The following is a 23,157-nucleotide window of genomic DNA, read 5'->3' on the forward strand; positions in this document are numbered from 1 at the left end:
AATTTAGATTTTTATCTGTCCAATGCTGGTTTAAGTCAGCATTAAATTAACTCTCTTTCTCTTAGAGTCACTCAGAAACTTTTTTTTTCAAAAAACTCCTTTTAAATACTTATGGTTACACTTCCTGTTTAAGGAAAGAGAACACGACGGAATTATACGATTCCAATAAGGAGATGTGTCATCCCAGTGAGCATGTCCAGTGTAATGTGGAACTTCACAACTTATGATGGCCAGCAAAGTACTGCTCAGCACACGCCACACACATGATAAACTGAGCACTGCTAAATGTAATTGCTCTGAATTCTGCAAAGGACACTTCACATACTCAAGGCTGTCTCATTTCCTTGCTCAAGTGAAATTGATCACCTAAGATGCACACATTGACACAGGCAGAGAGAACCGAGGACCATGAGGAGATTAAGAAATTAATCATATCCCAGTGATTTATTCCTTGGTTCATCTGAGTGTTTACATAACAGTATGGGAGGCAGATAGAAGACTGCTGATTAAAAGGGAAGTGGTGGGAATATGACTGAGCAGCATCCAAATATCGGCCCTGTAAATTTCTAGTTGGATAACCTCGAGCAATTTAATTTAACACGTCCCTCCCATGACTCAGTTCCTTATCTCGTAGATCTATTTTGGGTATTAAATGCAATGATGCTTACTAGATTGTAAGCTTCTTGAAAAGAGGGTCCACATTCAACAGCCTAGTTCACTGGTAGATCTCTGGTATCCAGCATAATACCTAGCACATAGTAGATGCTCGGTAAATGTTAGATGCATGATTATTAAAATGTTTACCATAGTCCCCGGCACAATGTAAGTAAATATAATGCTAGTGATAATGATCACATTTCTTAGGAAACCCTTCATTATTTTCCCAACACACTTAGAATAACTTGCAAACTCCTCTAAGGCCCTATGTGATTTGACTTGTTTCTATCTTTGCAGCTTCATTTTAAATTAACTTTTCTTCTACCTTCAGCCACATTTTTCTCCTTCGCTGTCTCAAATAAACCAAACTTCTTCCTATATCAGGACCTTTGTGTGTACTTCTCTCACTGTACTCTTGCCTTTTCCATTCTGCATCCAGTTCTTCCCAACACTTGGTGCTTCTGATCAAGAGCTATCTAGGCAGAGCCCACCAGCAGATGCTTTGCTGTAAAATCGCAGAAGCCATGCCCATAGATTTCTACATTAGCCTACTTCATGGTCCACAGAACCATGTGGCCATGCTTAACTTCCTGAAAACTCAACTGGTTTACTCATGCCAGGGTTGAACAGTGACATCTTTCTGATCGTTTTCAGACCTTTATTTCCTCAGGTTCCATAATTGTATAAGGTGTAATTCTACAATAATTTTTTTATACTATAACATCATAGTTGTTCTGCATCCCTGATTATACACTAATTGCTGACATCATTTGTAACGGAAGCTTTAAAGTTCCAGGGCAAAAGAAAGTTAAAGATGAGTGTCTGGAATTGGTTTTCTGATCTTATTAGATTTGAATGCTAGTGATAAAAGAGATACCAGGAATCCATTGACAGTTATTTAGATGTTTACTTTCAATACCTGTATCAAGTACCTACAAGAGGCAAGTCTTTAGGATGATCAAGTTTCTGCTATAGAATATCCTAATGAAAATAACTATAATGGGATATATTACTTGTTTTTAAATGTTCTGGACAAATTTGGGGGAAAATGATGTGGTTAGAGTTTTAAATTCCCAGCTAAGCAAATCAGATTAGGTTGGAAGGAAATAATGTTGAATCAAGCTGAATTTGTTAAAAAAGGGTGTACTATGTAGAGATTCTGAGTTCATGGAGATGCCTTGAGCAGTGAAGAAAAAGTCTAATAATTTGTTTGACTGGTTGACTGGAACCTAGACCCAAAGTTAACTTACACTCAATACAACTGTAATGCTAGAACTTTTTCAGTATACTGTAGAGAAGGTATCCAAAGGCTTAGAGAGATTGGAATGCTGGAGTGTGTTTATTATATAAGACCTGCTCACACACCCCATAACTTTGGGAAGGCCCAGAGGACATTCCCTATCCCAGGGCTGGGCAAGATTGCAAGAAATATATCCATGAGGAGAGCTCTGGCTTCTTTGAAGAGCTTTATGGGGATGTTTTCTACAGGCCAAGAATGATAGGGGAATGCTTGCCAGAAACTAAACTCCTGGAATTCAATGGAGAAAATGGGAATTGCTAGATGGCAACAGATAGTGATTGCTTATCATTACCAAAGACAATGTGGATACCATGAGTACAGTTGGCAGCAGAGACACTGTAGAAATCAGGATGACTTAGCCAATATAGATCTTTGATATTGGCTAGATGATAATGATGATGATCCTAACATTGAAATCAATCACCAGCTACTAAAGTTTTATTTAATAAAGTAGAACAGAAGTCTGATATGAGTCAACACAGCAAAGAGTGATGACCTTCAACCAATTGCCAGACTTGGGCTGGTTAATAGAGTCAGAGTTGCTTGAACAAAGGGGAGTCCAGATTCCTTTGAGGAAGAACCCTGCTCTCTAGCCCAAAATTTACAGGAAATTTTCCCTTCTAGCATTCTTCAGTGGGAACTGAAAATACTCACCAGCATGAATATTCATTGGGAAAGGGGAAAGGATCCAATTATTTAGGGATTACTAGACACTGTCTCTGAAATGACATTCATTCCTGGAAACTCAAACATTACTATGGTTCACCACTCAGAACAGGGGCTTAGAGGGGTCCGATAATAGATAAAATGTTGGCTTGGACCCAGAGTGTCCCCAAATGCAATGAGCTCCACATGTCCACAACATGTCCACAAATGCTCCCTGGGAAGTTGCCCCCACCCCACCCCAAGGCCCCCATTTCAGGATATATAGTTGGAATGGATGTGCTTGGCAAATTTTGAAATCCTCACATTGCTATTATGGCAGGAAAGGCCACATAGAAGCCATTGCAACTGCCTCTGCATACAAAGATAGTAAACCCTGAGCAATACCACAGGATTGCAGATCACAGTGACACGACCAAGTACCTGAAAGGTGCGCAGATTTACCAATAGAGTGAGCTCCTTGAAGGCACAATCTAGGTGTTGTTTCTTATTAAATCACAAGGTCAGGCAGTCAATAAATGTTTGTTGATTTTTTTAAAAAGAATTACCTTTAGGTTTTTCTTTTCTATTGCCATCTATTAATGTGCTAAGAATTAAATCAATTTTGAATTGGGAAAAACAGATTTTAATCCTCTTATTTTAAAGATAAACAGAGGTTTAGTACTTACTCAAATTTAAACAACTACATTAGGAAGGACAAGCATTAGAATTCAGGTCTCTTGGCTCTTAGTCCCTGCTTTGTCTTCCCCAGTATGTAGCTTAATTGCAATGAAAATAACTTGCCCTTTGAAAAGTAATGTATACATTTCAACATGCCACATGTGCTACCTTACTTAATCCTTTCAAGAACTCTCTGAGGTGAGCAGGGCAATTATTTCATCTTTCAAATAAAGGAGTAGAGAAAAAAAAATCAATTTACTCATCCAAGGTATATATTTCTCATGTAAACATAAAACAAATTTTCCTTTTATATTTTTTAAAGGATATTATAAAAGTGATTTGTATTCTTTTTTGTCTTGCACATGGCTGAATTTGTTGAATGTGTGAATTAGTGTATTTGTGGATGATAGACTAAGAATAGCTTATTTCACTGTATTCATGATGAATGTGTGACATCAAAGAATCCACCTGATTCTAATGGCCAGCGTAGATGGTAAGGACAGTGACAGTCATTATTATGAAAGACTTTTGTAACGGGCAATCAAAAGATTATCGAGTGTCTTTTCAGTAGACTACTGAGTGTTGTCTAGATAGCATAGCATCTCCGGGGCTTGTCTGATTCCAGGGAGTGTGATCATTCGATTGTCTCTGGTTGGTGTGTTGAAAATTCTGTAGAGATGGAAGTTAGCTTGTGGGAGGCAGATGTCATGCAGGTGTTTCAAGACCATAGTGAAGCAAGTAAGTCCTGTTCTGTAAGTGGGGAGAATTTTATACCCAACATGCCATTTGGGACGGGGGAGGGGGGTCATTGGAAAGAGCTGGGAAACTTTGGGCAAGTGTTTTAAACATAAAAGCCTATGTTTTAAGAAGTACTGTTTCTGCTGAAGACTGTGTCGCATGGGACAATCCAACAAAAATGGACAACTTCCTCAAATGTTTCACTTTCAAAAATGGCTGCATTCAAATGACAGGTAGTGTGATATGAGGAAAAGAATGGCGAAAAAATACCTGGACCCTACTTCTGGCCCTGGGTCCCACTAGCTACTTGACCTTCTGAAACACATGTAACCTCAGAGCCTGCAGTCCTTCATTGGTGCTATAAACTCCATAACCACTCTCCTTTCCTCACAGGGTTGTCCTCTGGGAAGCATTTTACCAACTGCATGAAAACCAAAGATGTTACCACATCAAGAACTGCTTTATATACTTTCTTCTCACTCCGCACTTTTCCTTGTTAGACCTTAAACCAATGCAGAAATTATAAACTTTGCAAAATTTTTGCAATGTTTAGGGTCTGCTTCAATCTCTGTGTTATTGACTCTGATTACACAGACCATGTCTTCCTTCCTTCCTTCCTTCCTTCCTTCCTTCCTTCCTTCCTTCCTTCCTTCCTTCCTTTTTTTTTCATTAGTTTTCTATTACCTAGCAAAATAATACCTGGCACTTAGAATCTATTCAGTAAGTTGTTGAGTAAGAAAGTTAGTGAATGAATAAATGAATGAATAAATAAAATCAGGTTGCTTTTACCTCTGTGCCACCCCCCCCCCGCCCCGACTGCATTGATTTTTCTAGTAGAAATGCACAAGTTAACTGAAACAGGTGAAAGAGTTTGTTTAGGAAAACAAAACTCATCACATTCCCCAGACTTAGAGCAGTAATTTCTTAGAGGTTGAGAATCTTCCCCCTACTCCACTGGGGTTAGGAATTCCATTAGTGACAGGGATGCCCTAATCCACCAAAGCCAGGGTATCTCAGCTGTGCAGTAAAATACTTACAGGATTTGCTCAGCCCTGTAGCCTAATGGGTCTCTGGACAGCCAGGAACATCTTCCTTCAGGATTTTTCTTTTAGGTCCAGCCAGAACATTTAGAAAAGTTATGGACTTTCAGAATGTCAAGCAAACAGCCTCTTTTGCAGCACAGGCTTCATTGTTCTTTTATTATAATGACAAACATGTACGTACCAATAGGATAATGGGATCATTTGCATTAACATATGAAACCAAAGCAACACAAAACCCAAAGGCTTTTCTTGCCCTTTCTTCATGTTGATGGCATGGATTTTGTGGTGAACTGATCTGTACTCAGGACTACATTTGGCATCTTTGAACACAAGTTCGATGGTTAATCACTTATTCCCTGATGTCCTTTCATTACATTCCTGTGCTTGTATAAGCATCTTTCCCTGTACATCACATTAAGGGTATATAGGCAATTCTAAAATTAAATAATAAAGACCCTGTAAATCAAGTTCTAGCTCCAAATAGTAAATTCTGAAAAATATTGGACTTTCTTTTCATTTTTTTAACAAAGAGGAAGTAATGACTTTTGGAGTCCAAAGAGATAGTGAAGACATCTTGAGAAATGATCCAAGCTCAAAAGGTAGCTCAAAATGCATCTATTTCTCTTGCCAAAGGTAAACACACCCGATTTTACTTCAGGTGGGTAGTCCATAAATGGGTTGGCAAGAAGAAAGTGACTTTGGGAGATGGTTAGAATGAAGCATGAGAGACTGCCAAAGAAATAAACGTGAGCGAATGTAACCATGTTACCTTGATTCCCTGCTTCCTCCTCCCTCTTCTCTGGCTATAGAATTCGTGCAGCTTTAATCAGCCCTATTTGTTCATTCTGTCACCAGATGGTGCCACACGTGTGATGGCTCTGTGTGTAGCCCTCCTCTCTGGGCAGGCACAGAGCTGTGGTCTTGCTAGAACTCACAGTTAAGAGCATGGCAGTGCTACCGGCTTATTTCCCATCAGCCTGTCTATATTTATGCCTCTCCTTGCCGTGTAGTGTTATTTTTTATTCTCCCTCCTCCAAGGCAGTTGCCTCTTATTTTGTTCCAATGAATTATTAAATATTACTTTGTGATAAAAAGTTTAAGAATTTCTTTTTCAAATTGTAATGTGCCTTCTCTAATTTTTGTGCCCTGATAAGATACGGTTTAATAGGCAATGCCAAACTGAAATTTATGCCATACTGGGTGTGTGATGGGAGTTTTGGTAATCTCTACCTCCATAGTTATTAAGGACAAATATGGGAAAATAAAAATTGCATAAGGTACATGGCATATTGGAGTTTATTCTGTCAAAACTTTTTTCAAGGAGTCACTATATCAGTAGTTTTTTGTTTTTTAAATCCTCACCCATGGATATTTTTTCCATTGATTTCAAGAGAAAGTGGAAAGGACAGAAGAGAGAGAGAGAGAGAGAGAGAGAGAGAGAGAGAGCAAGGAAGGAAGGAGGAAAGAGGGGGAAAGAAAAAGAAAGAAAAACATCAATGTGAGAGAGACACATCAATTGGTTGCCTCCCACACAGCACACACACCCCTGCCAGGGCTGGAGAATCTGCTACCAATGTAAGGTGCCCTTGACCTGGAATTGAACCCATGACCTCTTCATCCAAGTGCCAATGCTCCAACCACTGAGCAAACCAGCCCGGGCATATCAGTAGTTTTTGTTGATGTCATAGAATATAGGATATCCTCATTAAAAGAAATATAACTATACAATAAATAAAATTCAGCAAAATGAATGCAGGCTAAGTGCATTAAAAGAAATATAACTATGAAATAAATAAAATTAAACAAAACAAAGCAAAGAGAATAGCCCACACAAAATAAATTACGTGATTTTGATGTAATGTACACAAGCAAAAAATACAACATCAAGGAACACTTTGGTCTCTGAATTTTGTAGTCTAATATTCTGATTTCTTTGTCAAAGCTATAAATCATGAGCAGTAACCACAAGTTCCAACTGTTTTAAGTCAATTCTCATTTCAGATATTACGCCCCATGGTCTCTTAAGCCTAAACACTTGGAATCTGAATGCCATCTATCCCCATTTCATTTTTATCCAAACGCCTCTTGACAAGACTTTTTCCCTGACTGCTTTACACTTTCTCTTGTCCTCTTTCTTTTCTCAACCAGGATCACATATACCTGCTAAAGCACAACTCTTGCATTTCTCTTTACCATAACTGATTTTTCTGACTAAAGAGGTTTTGGGTTCTTTTTCCCTTTGCCTTTCATGATCATAAAGAACTCTTAGGGAAAAGTGTCCAGCTATAGCTGAGGCTATTTTAGAACTTCCCATTCTTAACATGGACTAATATACATCAAGAACTAGTGCAGGAATCATCCGCGTATTTGATTATCCATAGTCATTGCTTGTCTCTCTTCCTATATTCCAGCAGCTGAACACTCAATCTTAAATATAACCCCTCTGTGAACACCCTGTTCCCATAGCTATATTTTTATTTCATTTTTATTTGTAGTAACCCAAATTGCAGCGGGTTCTGAATTTGAAAAGTATAGGAAATATGAGTTTTACTTCTTTTTGTGAAAAATTTTATCACACTGGTCCCTGTAGAGAAAATGGGTACAATGCAAGAAATAGTAGTTTCTCCTTTGGAAAAAGGAGAAAAATTAGCATTTCTGTGAGCAGGCATTTATTTTTAGGTCACAAAGTATTATACGATCACCTGTAGAACAATGGTTTATGAAGGAGGAGAATTTCCCCTCCATACTATAGAGTAAGCTACATTGATGATTCATGAAGCTATCAGCAAACCTTGAGTGTACTTCAGATGTGTACTAGCTGAGGATTACCTTACCAAGTTCTCATTTAAGGGTGAGGGGAAAATAAACAACAAACTTAAAAAACCCTTTCAGGATACATTATTTTTAATCTTTTTCAATTAAATAAAAGGGCAAGAGGAAGCTTGATGTAGCTATGAATTAATTTAAAAGTAACAAGAGTGAATGTATGTATGGTAGCACTAAATAATGTACAAAAATCACTCATGTGGGAAATAATTGTAACATATAATGGAACATGGCTTAAAGGATTAGACAGTTCTATAAGCATTAATGAAATAAGTAACCTGATAATAGAGGCAAAACAAAAAAGTACAGAGCACATAGTCCCTTTATGACTGTCATTTTGACATATTATTCCCAGTGGTGTGTATGTGTGGGGGGTGTTTCCTTCTGACAGAGGAAAATATTTTGAGAATCTAAGTATCCTGTCTAATAGACAAACATGGTAATTGACTGTACCTTCGCTATGCCTCCCAGCGGCTAATCAGTGGGATATGCAAATTAACTGCCAGTGAAGATGGCGGTTAATTTGCATACGTAGGCTCCAAGCAGTGGAGTGAAGCCTGATGGCCCAGGAGGAGCAGTGAGGCCTGATGCCCCCAGGGCCGGCGGAGCAGCGAGGCCTGACGTTTCCGGGGCCGGCTCCGGCCAGAACTTGGCCAGAGCGAAGGCCTGGGCCCCAGATGCCGGAGGCAAACCGGTGCCAGCAGCCAGGGGAAAGGAAGGCCTATTGCACGATTCTCTTCATGCAACAGGCCTCTAGTCCTATATAATAAAACCCTAATATGCAAATCGACTGAACTGCAGAAAGACCAGTTGCTATGATGTGCACTGACCACCAGGGGCAGATGTTCAATGTAGGAGCTGCCCCCTGGTGGTCAGTGCACTCCCACAGGGAGAGCACTGCTCAGCCAGAAGCCGGGGTCACAGCTGGCAAGCGCAGCTGTGGTGGCAGGAGCCTCTCCCCTGGCAGTGCTAAGCCAGCAGTTGGACATCCCCTGAGGGCTCCCGGACTGTGAGGGATCCCCCCCCGCCCAGGGCACAAATCTTGTGCACGAGGCCTCTAGTTATTAAATAGTAGCTTCCCTTATGGGATCCTAATGAAGGCTCATTTGGTCAGTAAGGGGGAGACATTGGTCACTCCATGGAGTGAGGCACAGAATTAAATAAATCCAAATAGCCTGTCTCTCCCCAACTTATCCCTCACAACTTGGATAAACAGTGAATAAGGCCCTGGCCCTAAGTATAAATTAATTCATCGCTTCAGAAAAAATGACAGGTTCTAACATCAGTTAATTTTCACGAAACTGGATTCTTGAGGAAATGGGGAAGGAATGCGTTGATACTGCTGCTAATGCAGTGTAACACCTAGTTTCAGGTTTTCTAGCTACTCATACTTTATCTGATGGATTATTTTTTTTAAAGGTAGGTACTTGCTGATCTAACTTTATGTGATCACTTTATTTTCAAAACGATGTTTCTCTTCCTGACTGGAAGCTATATCATGAGAAAGTGGTGATATTTTTGTATCCAATGATCAAGTTTCTCTGGCACATTTTTAGGTGTGACCACTGCTTCCACAGATATATGAAAATTTGTTAATGGTAAAATAAACATGCTAGAAGGGATCTTAATATATGTATAGATATTTTAAAAGTCATATAATACTACTGAGTTTATAATAAAAACAGCAGAACCTTGATATATCCAATTCCATTTCACTTCCTTATATTCTTGGCAACCATCTGCAACACTTTTAACTATACATTCTAGTATTTAAGTCTGTATTTCCAAGTGACATGCTTTATTAGTATTTCTTGATTCTTTAATTTTAGACATTACCTATGAACTTCCTGTTATTAAAGATGAGAATTTAGCTCTGTACACCCCTGCCCTATCACTCCTACCACATTCCCTCCGACATTCACTCATACAATCTTCTTCCTATTCTGCCAATAGAGATATTTTACAATTTGGTGTTAAATAAACATTCAGAGCTTATATTACTGATATTATTATATGGAAATATTATTTAGAGATGATCAATATAATGATAACTACAATTTGCTTTTTATACAGCTTTTTTTGTTGTTGTTCCTGAAGTTTACATTTGCCTTTGTTTTTGTTTGGTTTCATATATACCAAACACTGATTAATCTCCTAACTTTTCCAATAAAGCTAAACTTCTCCATTTAATCTATTTTAAAAATTAAGTATCATTTCATTATTTGAGTTATGCCTTTTGGAGCTTTGTTTTTACCCAGTTAAAATCTGGACTTTTCTATGCAGCTATAAAAAGGAAGGATCTCTTATCATTTGAGACAGCATGGAGGGACCTGGAGAGTATTATGCTAAGTGAAATAAGCCAGTCAGAGAAAGACAAATATCACATGATCTCACTCATATGTGGAATCTAACGAACAAAATAAACTGATGAACAAAATAGATCCAGAGACATAGAAGCATGGAATCGACTCAGAAGGAAGGTGGGGGTGGGAGCATGGTGGGGAGAGATTTACCTGGGAACTTATATGTATGTATGTATAGCCCATGGACACAGACATAGAATGGTGAAGGCCTGGGAGGGGTGGGTGTGGGGTAGAGAGGGTCAATGGGAAAAAAAAGGGGGAGGGGACATTTGTATTATTTTCTATAAAAAAGATATTTAAAAAGAAATCTGGACTTTTCATCTCTAGGCCTTCAATTCCACTATCTTTTAATTAATATTCTAAGGCTTCTTTTAATTAATATCCTAAGACGTTTCTTCACCTTTTCTGTTTTTCTTCCTCATATTGGTAAAAATATGATCAAATAACTTCCTGAGAAATATTTATAAGTGATAAATATCTTAAATCTGTGTCTGAAAATTGTTTTTATTTACTCTCACACTTGATTAGTAGTTAATTTGAGTATAAGCTTATAGTTTGGAAATTATTTTTTAGTCAAAACTTTGAATGAATTATGCCACTACCTTCTAGCTTCCGTTGTTGCTATTAAGAAGATTGTATTAATATGTACTGATTGTTTTTCTACCTCTGAAAGCTTTTAGGATTTTTTTCTTTCTCCATGCTGACATTTCACAGGGATTCCCTTGGTATGGATCTTTTTCAAATCCTTGTATGAGATCTTGAGAGTCATATCAATGTAGGAATTCACATTATTTAGTTCTGGGAAATTTCCCACAGTTTTAACTTAGTCTCTCTCTCAAAACTCCCAATTTTGAAAATTATCTCCTTTGCTTTTAATTCAAATTTGTAAATCATTTTCCCTTAACTTTATTTTCACAAACTTTTAATTTCTGCAATCATGATTTTTGTTTTCTAAAATTTCTTTTATAATCTCCAGTTGTTTTATTTAAATACTAGAGGCCTGTTGCACGAAAAGATTCATGCAATAGGTCTTCCTTTCCCCTGGCTGCTGGCACCAGTTTTCCTCCAGCACCCGGGACCCAGGCCTTCGCTCTGGCTGGAGCCGCCTTCAGTCTTCGCTCTGCCGCTTCGCACCTACATATGCAAATTAATTGCCATCTTTGTTGGTGGTTAATTTGCATATCTCACTGATTAGCCAATGGGAGGTGTAGTGAAGGTATGGTCAATTGCCATGTTTGTCTATTATTAGATAGGATTATGGGATCTTGTTCTTGTTTTATGAATATAATGGCTAATAATTTCTATATGTTTCTTTTCTCCTATTTCATTTATTTTTTATTCTTTTAATTTTTGAGACTTTTTAAAAATGTTCAATGATCCTTTGATGTTTGTTTATGTGAAGTTCATTAATATGAAATATTATCCCTGATTTTTATTACTACCTCTTACCCCAAAACTAGTCCATCAATGAGTTCTATTGCCTCACCTCCATACTATATCCAAAATCCCACTACTTTTCATGCTATTCACTGCTATGATCCTGGTACTAGCCATCATATCTTGCATTGATACCCCCAGAAATTCCTAAATCATCTCCCATTCTCTGACCATGCCCCTTTACAAACACCTCTTTATATAACAGGATAATTCTCACCTCTCCTCTTTGCAAACTTGTGTTGGTTTAATGAGGATCCTGAGTTTTTTCCAGAGTTATTTTTGCTGTAAGGTGCTGTAATATGTTTTGTTAAAGTTATAATATATAGTAAGTGTCTAATGAATGTTGAGATAATCTTAGAGATTGAGTTTCTTCATTATCTAACCAAGAAAATCTTTGTTTTCTAATTAAGTAATATTGTTGTATTTTTGATACTAGAAAACAACTTAGCCTTTATTTCTAAAATATAAGGTACATATTAAAAAAATTTTTTATTTACTTATGAAAGTTTGAAAATTTGCTACCTGTGAATCAGTGAATGTGAGTTGGGTGATATGCTTTAGATTCTTAGATGTGTGGGTTATTTTACATAATTACATTTTTTAAAAGTTCATTGGCATTTTATTATTTTTAAGTATATTTTTATTGATTTCAGAGAAGAAGGGAGAGGGAGAGATAGAAACATCAATGATGAGAATCATTGTTCAGCTACCTCCTTTACAGCCCCTACTGGTGATTGAGCCTGCAACCTGGGCCAGTTCCCTAACCAGGAATCAAACTGTGACCACTTGGTTCATAGATCAAGGCTCAATCACTGAGCCTCCCTGGCTGGCCTCATTGGCATTTTAAAATTGACTTGTCATTGTTCTTTGTGAAATAAAGACCACCTTTTCCTATTAAACCCAAGATTTCTACTAGAGCAGTTTGTTGTTTTTTGTGTTTTTTTTTTTTTTTTGATATTTTGAACTAACAAGAAGGGAAAGTAGATAAAGAAAGAAAAAAAGGAAAGAAGGAAGAAGTAAAAGGAGGAAAGGAAAAAGGATAATAGGAGAAAGGAAGAAAAAAACCTAATGAATGCAAACATTCCCATCACCAAAATTAGAGAAAAGGCTTAAACTTTACTAATAGTAATACTTTTCTTAGCATTGTTACCATTAAGAATTGCAATAGCCATTTATTGAACACTCTATGTGCTTTGTCCAGAAATTTTTTTTTTTCTCTTTTAACAGCCATACTATAAGATGTTAAGTAATTTGCACTCGGTCTCCCAACTAGTAGGTGGCATTGCCAAAACATGAACCCAAGTCTTCTAATCTGATGTTCTGACACTATCTGACACTCATTTACAGTATATCTCATCCTATCTAATAATAGACAAACATGGTAATTAACTATACCTTCACTACACCTCCCATTGGCTAATCAGTGTGATATGCAAATTAACCGCCAACAAAGATGGTGGCTAATTTGCATACTTCAGGCAGGGCTGGACGCCAGGAACCACCATCCAGGCCCCCGTGTGCAACCTCAGGGAGCCCCTGGAAAGCCGGGCCACAGGCAAGGCAGCCCCTGGGGACCCAGGAGCCGTCTTGCCTGAGGTCCATGATATTGATCCTGATCGTGATCAGAAAGCCAGGCTGCAGGCAAGGCAGCACCCCGGGACCCAGGAGCCCATCGGTGAGGTCTGCAGGCAAAGCAGGGATCAAACTTTGCGGGGGAGGGTGGGGGGCAGAAGGAGCTACAGGAGCAGCTCTGGCCGGAGACTGAAGACTCCGGCTGGAGCGAGGAGCAAAGACTGAAGGCTCCAGCTGCAGCGAAGACTGTGTCCAGAGCGAAGATGGAAGACAGTGGCAAGGGTGAAAGTCTGGGTCCCGGGTGCCAGAGGAAAACTGGTGCTGGCAGCCAGGGGAAAGAAGGCCTGTTGCACGAATCTTCATGCAAAGGACCTCTAGTGTAACAATAATTCCCTTGCAAATTTTTTATTTTCTTTTCTGGAAACTTCTATTGATTAGACCCCATTCGTGTGAAGGGGGCAAAGGGGGGGAAATAAAGACATCCTATGTAATAATAATAAAAGGCTAATATGCACATTGACTGAACAGCAGAATGACTGGTTGCTATGATGTGCACTTGCCACAAGGGGGCAGATGCTCAATGCAGGAGTTGCCCCCTGGTGGTCAATGCACTTCCATATGGGGAGTGCCACTCAGCCAGAAGCTGGCTCATGGCTGGCCAGCGCAGTGATGGTGGCAGGAGCCTCTCCCACCTCGTGTCAGCACTAAGAATGTCCAACTAATGGTTTAGACCTGATCCCGTGGGGGCCTAAGCCTTTAGTTGGACATCCCCCGAGGGCTCCCTGGCTGCCAGAAGGATGTCTGACTGCAAGCTTAGGCCTGATCCCCCGGGGAGTGGGCCTAAGTTGATAGGTGGACATCCCCCAAGGGGTCCTGGACTGTGAATGGGTGCAGGCCAGGCTGAGGGACCCCCCTCCCAAGTGCACAAATTTTTGTGCACTGGGCCTCTAGTCATTAAATGATGAATAAAAATGCAAAAATATCCTTCAAGGTTGAGTTAAGCTACTGGAAATATTTGTGGTTATAGTTTTTGTTTCCTTCATTGAAAAATAGATTGTGCTTCACAGTTTTAAATCACAACAATTCCATTAGCATTCTGCTTCTGCTGTGAGAGGGTTTGGATCTTTGCCATAAAATGCCCTTTAAAGTGAAATCTGGCCAAATTGTAGCCTAGGAGCAATAGTGGGGCAGAATTGATCTACTAAAATGAAATTGCCAGACTTGAGTGGTCTAGCAACCATAATGCATTATGCTGACTACATAGATTCCAAAGTTCTTTTTAATGCCTATAAAGCACTAATTTTTCATGTTCAGAGATGTTCACAAATAGTTTACCTAATTTCTTTCCCTTATTTTGGAAGCATGCAATAATACCAGATTATAAACCACAGCTAGAAAAAGATGCTTATTTCACATCCCCCAATTCTCCACCCAATCCAAATTTACAGGAAGTGTAGGTAGGGAATACATAGCCTGAACTGTAGCTTACAGAATTACCAACATTTTATGTCTCCCTATTAAGGGAAAGTTCTAAACACTCAGAGCTCAGTGAAGTTTTTCTCATCATAGATACTAAAGTTACTCTCTGTCTCTGGGACTGTGGTGGAATGTAGGAGGGGAAAACAAATAACTCTCCTATATCATAAAAGCCTAATATGCTAAGTGCCCAACTGTTCCTTTGACCATTCAACCAGTCGCTATGATGCAAACTGACCTCCAGGAGGCAGTTGCTCCGACCAGTAGGTTATCTTACTGCTGGGGTCTAGCTGATTGGAACTAGGTGAAATGGGCTGGACATGCCCTGGAGCCCTCCTGTGGTCCCTCACTGGCCCCAATCATGCACTGGTGGGGTTCTTCAGCCTGGTCCATGCCCTCTCACAATCTGAGACCCCTCGAGGGATGTTGGCGAGCCAGTTTTGGCTCTATCCCTGCAGGCCAAGCCAAGGGACCCCACCAGTGCACAAATCTGTGCACCAGGCCTCTAGTAAATAATACTATCAGAAAAGTATTAAACATCTAGCTGAAGGAATAGATATAGCAAGTTTTAGTATTCATATTATATGCAGCCAAGAAAAGTTTGTCAATGAGTTTCTGGTTGAAACTGAAGAGAAGAAAAGGTAAATGCTTAAATATAACAAAGAATAAAATGTAATAAATAAAAATAATTGCAGAGTGTTTATTATTAACCAGGAGTAAAAATAGTATCTAACTTGTAGGGCTGATGTGAGGACCAAATGAGATGATAATGTGAAAGGCTAGGCTCAAAAAAAGTCTTCAATAATTGTTGGATATTGTATGAAATAGTAAATTTCCTTCCATATACTTTTATTTTAATTATAGTAACAAAATTGTTCAGAGCTTTCGTAAGTTCACTTAAGACCTTGGTGCCTGGCTTGAATTTTTCCAGAAGGTAAGAAATTGTTCAGAGCTTTCGTAAGTTCACTTGGTGCCTGGCTTGAATTTTTCCAGAAGGTATTGATTTTTCTCAGCCATAAGTTTTTCAATGCAAGTAGTTTTCATGTACCAAGTCTGCAAAGCCAATGTGGACAATGCATTCAGGGTATTCCATGGACCCTAAGAGAAAACTCTAGATGAGTTGACCGAGAGGGCCTTGGAGGGAACTTTCCCTTAGACCTTGGGAAGGGTGAAAGAAAGGGAGAGCTGGGCTATGCGATGCTGAGTTCTGCTCAGATTCCAGCCTTCAGCCTAAAAGAGTTCATCTGCCTGCCCCTGTGAGGCTTAAACTCATTGACAGAGCTGCAGAGGATGCCTAGGGGAATCTCTGTATTTACAGAAAGCACAGTTAGCAGCTCCTTTTTGGACCCAGTCCAATCCATTCTTAGTTTTGTATCCTAATCTCTTTAAGATGCATTTTCTGTTATCCCTGATTGATGGACTGCTTAAGCAAGAAGATCTGGCATTGAGGTAGTCTGGGTTTTTCTCTCTCTCTATTTCTCACCCTCCATGCCCCACCAAACCTGTTCATTCTTCATCCTGAATATATAGGCATCCCTCTACTTTCCCTCGTCACTTCCATGACCCAGGTGTAGACACTGATCATCAACCCCTGGGACTATTGGGGGGGGGGGGCATGTACTGTCTCTTTTCTCCTTTTATCTTATTTTTCAAAGCTTTCTAGAACAAAGAGCAACCAGAAGTAATCTTTATTAAAGGTAAGTTGGCATTTCACTTCTCTGTTCAGTGTTCCTTAGGAGCTACCCCTTAACCTATAGGACATATTTTGCAATCCTTGTGGTCTTCAAGGATCTCAATGATGTCTCCCACCAACTGTCCCATTCAGGAGGTTGGATCTTTAACTTCCAGCCATCTACCAGTGAATCCTGTGAAGTTCCCTAAACTACCCATGCTCTCTACCCTCTGAATTTCTACCTGCCTTCTACTCTACTTAAGTCCCTCTCCTCCTTCTTCTGCATTCCCATAAAACTCTTGCTTTTCTCAAGGCTGTGTGTGTGTGTGTGTGTGTGTGTGTGTGTGAGACCTTCCTGGCACTGAAGGTCTTTAATTATTTTACTCATTCATTTATGACTTTGTTCAATATTTACTGAGCCTCTAACATGCATGAGCCCTTAAATGCTCTTTCTGTTGTTCTCATTGAAAGTTCCTACTTGTTTATAGCAGTGTTCACAATTGTGCTGAAATTATCTTTGTTTCCTACTCTTTCTATAAATAGTAGCAGACCCTAAAAGACAATGGCTATGTCTTTTAATTTAATTCCTACAGCATAAAACTGTATCTGGCACATAACAGGTACACACTCAAGTAATTGTTAGATGAAGAAACTTAATTGGAAGAACAGGAAAATTAAAGAGCTAATTGAATTATGGCAAGAAAATGAGGATCATTCTAATGGGAGTTACCTATACTGTGATCCTGCCTAGAACCAACCCATGTTCTCCTTGCACTGGGCAATCACACTGGGTAGTTGTTTTGTACTGTGCCCTTCCTTCCGGTTCTTCTCCTACTTTTGTGTGATATAGCTGTTCACGCTGAACGGGCATACTGCCCACTTATTACTCAAAAGAGTGAATGGGTAGGGACCCTTATTAGTCATGACAAATTTATGATAAAATAATGTCAGGAGACATTGAACAATAGTGTACACACCCAAATAACTCTTTATTTAAATCCCACCCAAAGATATGTTTTCCCATTGATTTTTTTTTTTTTAGAGAGAGTGTCGTGGAAGGAGGAATGGGGACAGAAGAGAAACATCAATGTGAGAGAGAGACATTGATTGGTTGCCTCCCACAAGCACCCAGATCAGGACCAGGGATCAAGCCTGAACCGAGGTATGTGCCCTTGACCAGGAATCGAACCTGAGGACTAGGTCAATCCTCTAACCACTGAAATAAACTGGCCAGGGCTCCAAAGAGGTTTAAGAACCATATATCTCTTTCTCTTTTAGGGAAAATAGTACTAAAGCTATTTTCTGCATCTAATACATAGGCAACTGGTTGCGATGGAGAGTAATTATTCTCCTGCTTAACTGGATGCAGGAGATGGGCATGCTGATAGACATCGTGAAACATATTATATAGTCCTGTTTCCAAAATATTCCCTTGATTTACTTTATTTTGAAGGAATTTCATGGAACACGGCAGCACATGTGTAACTTTACATGGTGATTCATTCATTGCTCAGCTATGGTTACGTACCTTTGTTTTTCTGGCAATATTGGTATAGTTCCAAACATGATTACAATACCATATTTTGAAGTTTTAACTCCAGGATGAATTTGAAAAATACTTGTAGTATCTGATGCTATTTATGTAATATACTAATATGTTCTTATTATGGCATCATGAGCAGTAAAAATATTGAATTCAATATGAATAAAGTGGATAAAGATAAATAAGACCCATTTCTTTCTCTCAAAGGCCTTCTAATTCTACAATGAGAAACAATAACCTTGGGAGATCCTTAGGAAATGACACGCCTTCTAACCATTGCCATTCTCCTCTTCTGAGCCAAACGAATTCCAGGGCCTCCAGGCAGAGCCTGCCTTCAGGCGCCTGTGAAGCTGGTACGGCCCACACTCTGACAAGGACAGAGGCCAGATTTTCACTCCTGAGGGCTGGTGGGGCTGGACACTGGCCTGGGAATGTACACTCTGAGCGGGAGCTGCAGGGTTCTGAGAACCCCCAGATAAAAGTTGGTACCAACCTGTTTGAGTGAGTGTGGTCTCCGGAGCCCTCATGCAATTGGGGAGTTGCTGAACAAGTGATTGAGTCCTGGGGCCTGGAGGGGGCATGAGGAGACTGGGCACTGCGAGTCCTGTCCCCCGCCCTCTGCCACTCAAGGTATCCCAGTGGGAGAACAGCAGGGATTTTGGCTGCACTGTGGGCCGGTGGGGGCAGCGGTACTTGTGCTTTAGATGATGTATGGGACTCCAAAGCTTGCTGGACCCCAGTGAGTAGACACATGGAACTAACAAAACACCAATAGGGACCCAGCTTCCAGGGATAAGAAGAATGAGAAAGCCTGGCTTGCATGGCCCAGTGGTTGAGCATTGACCTATGAACCAGGAGGTCACAGTTCGATTCCCGGTCAGGACACATGCCCTGGTTACAGGCTCGATCTCCAATGTGGGGCATGCAGGAAACAGCCAATCAATAATTCTCTCCCAGATAATTTTATCTTGTAGTGCATGTGACGGTATACAACTTTGCATTTATATATTATTTATTTAAGAAATTAAGTTCTAAATATTTTGGGGGTGGCCATGATATAATAATATTAACTTGAAAAGGATAATGTGTAGAATATGGTACTATTCAATTTAAAAGTAACCAAGTCAAAGCGTGCACATATGTTTGCATGTGAATTTGTGTGTATGGGGTATGTGTGTGAGTGGCATATGTATATATGTATATATGTATTTGGACAAAGGAGAGAAAATTAAATGAGAGAAGAGATAAATTATTTTTGTAGTCGTCTTTCTTTTCCGTAACTTGTTATCAGTCATGTACTGCTCCTGTAATTTGGAAAACATCAAATTAATATAAAACAGTTTAACGTGCTAATGTCTGTGTAATATAACATAGGAATGAGGTTTAACGTGGAATTGAGATTATACTTTGGGTGTAGTATTAACTCAATGCACTTTTATCCTCAAAAATTGCTAACTGCAGTTATGCAATGAGCACAGTGGACAACTCAGATCATGGGTCCTTCTTCTCATTGTAGGGACGAGCAGATGTCTCCTCCGCAGTAACAGCAGCACTGGGCGCCTTGTGCAGTGAAGGAGGAGTAAATGGTGCAGACAAGTAATTCTTACAATAGGTTGAAAATCGCCCCTTAGGGAGCATTTTGGAAAACGGAGGAGCTCTTTTGTCATTGCTGTCACATGATGCTCTGAGGTCACACTTTGTACTTAATGAGTAGTGCCCAGGGATTCCAGGCAGCTAAAATGAGTGGCCAGGTTCACTGAAATAAAGTCATATCCCGAGCCATGGACAGACATAGAAACTAGTTTAAAGTTATCTGAGCCTAGAACCTAACTCCATCAGACATAAACACAGAATGTAGTTTTGCCCAGTTTACTATGTACTATATTTTCCACAGTGTACTGCGGCATTAATTATAAGAAAACCATACTTTGCTTCACTCACAAGTTTATTGAGATTTGGTTTCAGAATATCCTCAACAGAGCACTCGTGGAGTTTAAGTCCCTAGTTCAGCATTCATGACAGTCACATGTAGGTACTTCTGCGTATAGATTTAACCATCAGACCAATCCAGTATGTCTTTCCCTGTAGTTATGACAAAACATTCATTTTCATTGTGAATTACATAAAGAGCAAATTACTTTTGCTTTTTCTCTTTTTATTCCAACTGTAATAAATTGGAATTAATATTGATTTTTTGAAGTTATGCAAGGAGAGTCATGTTATCTATGATTTTTCTTTCAGAATAGCAAAAGCAGTGACAAAAATTATTATTAAAAGGGGATATAGAGCCTGGCTGGTGTGGCGAAGTGGTTGAGCATCAACCTATGAAGGAAGGAGTCATGGTTTGATTCCTGGTCAGGGCATATGCCCAGGTTGTGGGCTCGGTCCCCAATGAGGGGTGTGTAGGAGGCAGCCCACCAGTGATTCTCTCTCATCATTGATGTTTCTCTCTTCCTCTCTTTGCCTCTGTAAAGTCAATAATATATGTTGCTATAGAGTCTGGTAGGGGGAGAATGACGCTGAGCCATGGAATGTGAGAAGGGAGCAGAGAGTAAGGCAAGAAGCTGCCAGAGTCCTGGATTTCCTCACCTTCAGGGCTCACATTTTCAATGCAGCCATGGAAACACCCACAGCTGGGGGAGCCTGGCATCGCCATGTCAATGGCATGCACCCCTGGGTGTGTGGAGGGGAAGTTGCCAATACCTAGGATCATCCTCCCACCCTCATGGCCCAGCAGCTGGGGAGCTGACGTGGTGACAGGAGATGAGTAGGGAAGCCGAAGGTAGCACTTCTGCTTCTCTGTTTCCTACACCAGGAATGCAGAAGTTCCTACATTCCAGACTGGGGGGCGGGGGGGAAGAAGCTACTGAGATGACTGATTCATATCAGAGGGCTCATCTGAGAATAAGAGGAGCATCAGACCAGGATGCTGAGACAGAGTCCAGTAGTGGGTACCACCTATCAGCCCCAGCCAAAGGCAGATGGGCCTACAAAACAACATTCACCAACCCAAGAACCAGAACAAATGAGTTACCCGGAAGCCAGAACCTGTGAAAAGGAAAACGATAGGATCAGGCACCCTTCTCTCCTCTGCCACAGGATCACATGCATCTAAATGCCAAGAGGAAAACAGAAGGCTAGGAATTTACCTGGACACAGGAAGTATTTACAGAAAAACACTGCTTCAAGGTGAAGGCCTGGCCTGAGCTTCCTGGACTGGGTTAAGTCTACTATTTTGCCAAGCTATCTAGTGGAAGATCAGATCAGTTACTAGGAAAATTCAAAGTCTGCCTTGTCTTTACTATTTAAGTGAAGTAAAAATGAAATTACAACCTGGTGATAAATATTCTAAGACATGTTCTTTTTCTTTTTTGATGCAGGGAAGATTTAAAAGCAGGAGGTGAAGGGAGAGTATCTCCAGGTTGGGAGGGAGCAGAGAAAGGGGAATTTCCAGACACAAGCCAAGTTTTTCCACTTGACAGTTTTGCCTTGGGCCTATCCTGTTTATCGTTACCTGGGCTCAGATAACTAGAAACTGAGGCCAAAGGCTTGTCTTTCCTCCTGCCTGACGGAGCAGAACCTGCTACAGAGAAAGGGGAAGAGAGAGACACACTTTTGTGGAGGTGTTTTCTTTCCAAATTGGTCTGTATGATCTTTGCTTCCCAAAAACAATTCTAAGAAGTGTATGGGTTTCTTTAAATTTTTCTCCTTTTACAGTTCTTTACTATTTCACTTTCTGTTATCTCTTTTTTCTGCTTTCCTGCTCCAAGCATTCTTATTTTTATTGATTTTGGACCTTCACCACGACTGTGGGAAATGGAGAGAGTTTTAAGGGTGAGTCAATAAATTTAGTGCCAGGATAGAAGAAAGACATTTAACAGAGCGTATGGCCAACCTATTTGCCCACATTATCAATTTACTATGCAAGATATTTGGTTTAATTTGTGAATAAAGATGCTGAATGATTTCAGGAAAGTATATGTCTACACAAGAATGTAGGCATTCAAAAGAAGGATCTTCTTTAGTCATCCAGCGATGCTTTCTGCACTGTAAATACTGTTAGCTGCTGGTGACATAGCAGTGAGAAGAAAAACACACAATACTCTTCCTACTCTCATGAGGCTTTAGTTTTATGTGGGGATGAGAAACAATAAACACACATAAATAATATTACGTATCAGGTTATTAAGAACTCTGAAGAAAAATAAAACAGGTGAATGGATTAAACAGCGACTACCAAGGAGAGAGGGAGTGTAGCCATTTTTAAGTCCCCCTCCTCTGGAAGGGAACCTCTGGAAAGAGACCTAACTGAAGTGGAAAGCCAACCACTGTGATATTTAGAGGAGTGCCTTTGTCAACAGAGAGACCAGCAAGTAATTACAAAGGCCCTGGGATAAAAAAGTGTAGTATATCTGGCATATTCTAGGAGATCAAGGAGTCTGTGTGTCTGAAGCAGAGTGACCTAAGACGGGAGTGGTGACTGTTACTTGGCAATAATCAAGTCAAGTTAGAACTTTAGAAAACACTGGACGGTCTTTTTCTCCCTCAGTGATATAGGATGACATGGAGTTTTGACATGGAGTTTTGTTGAGCAGAGCCGTGACATAATCTTATGGTTTTGCCAAATCAGTTTGGCTGCCGTGTTGAGAATACGTTAACAGGAAAAATCCACCAGTTAGAAGGACGTTGAGATGGGAGCAGAATGGGAATAGACAGTTTAGAAGATGAGACTATAAAATATTTCAAGTAGGAAGTGGTGGTCAACTATGTTAAATGCCACTATGAGGACAGGTCAGTGTGTCCTTTGGAATTGGAATGCAAAGACAGTGTTGACAAGAGCGGGTTCCATAGGGTTGGGAACTGAAAGACTGGTTGGAGTACTTTCAGGAAACTGAATAAAGTAGAGACATTAGTAGAGACAAAATTTTTATCAATTTTGTGTAAAAGAGCAGAGATGAAACAGAGAGACAAGCAAGTAAGTACAAAGAGGTATAAAGAACGGTGAAGAGAAGTCAAGGAAAGTTTGTTTTGATTTGTTTGTTTTTAAAACGGGAGTTTATAGCATAAGCTGTATATTGATGATCCCAGTAGATAAGGGACAAGTGATGATTTAAGACAGGTTGGGGACATTTATAGAAAGGAAGCCCTTGAGTAGGAGAGTGGGAATGGGGTCCAGTGGAGAGACTCTAAAACCCTAAAAAGGTTTT

The sequence above is a fragment of the Myotis davidii genome, unplaced genomic scaffold, assembly GCF_000327345.1.
Source record: "Myotis davidii unplaced genomic scaffold, ASM32734v1 scaffold268, whole genome shotgun sequence".
Taxonomy (NCBI): Eukaryota; Metazoa; Chordata; class Mammalia; order Chiroptera; family Vespertilionidae; genus Myotis; species Myotis davidii.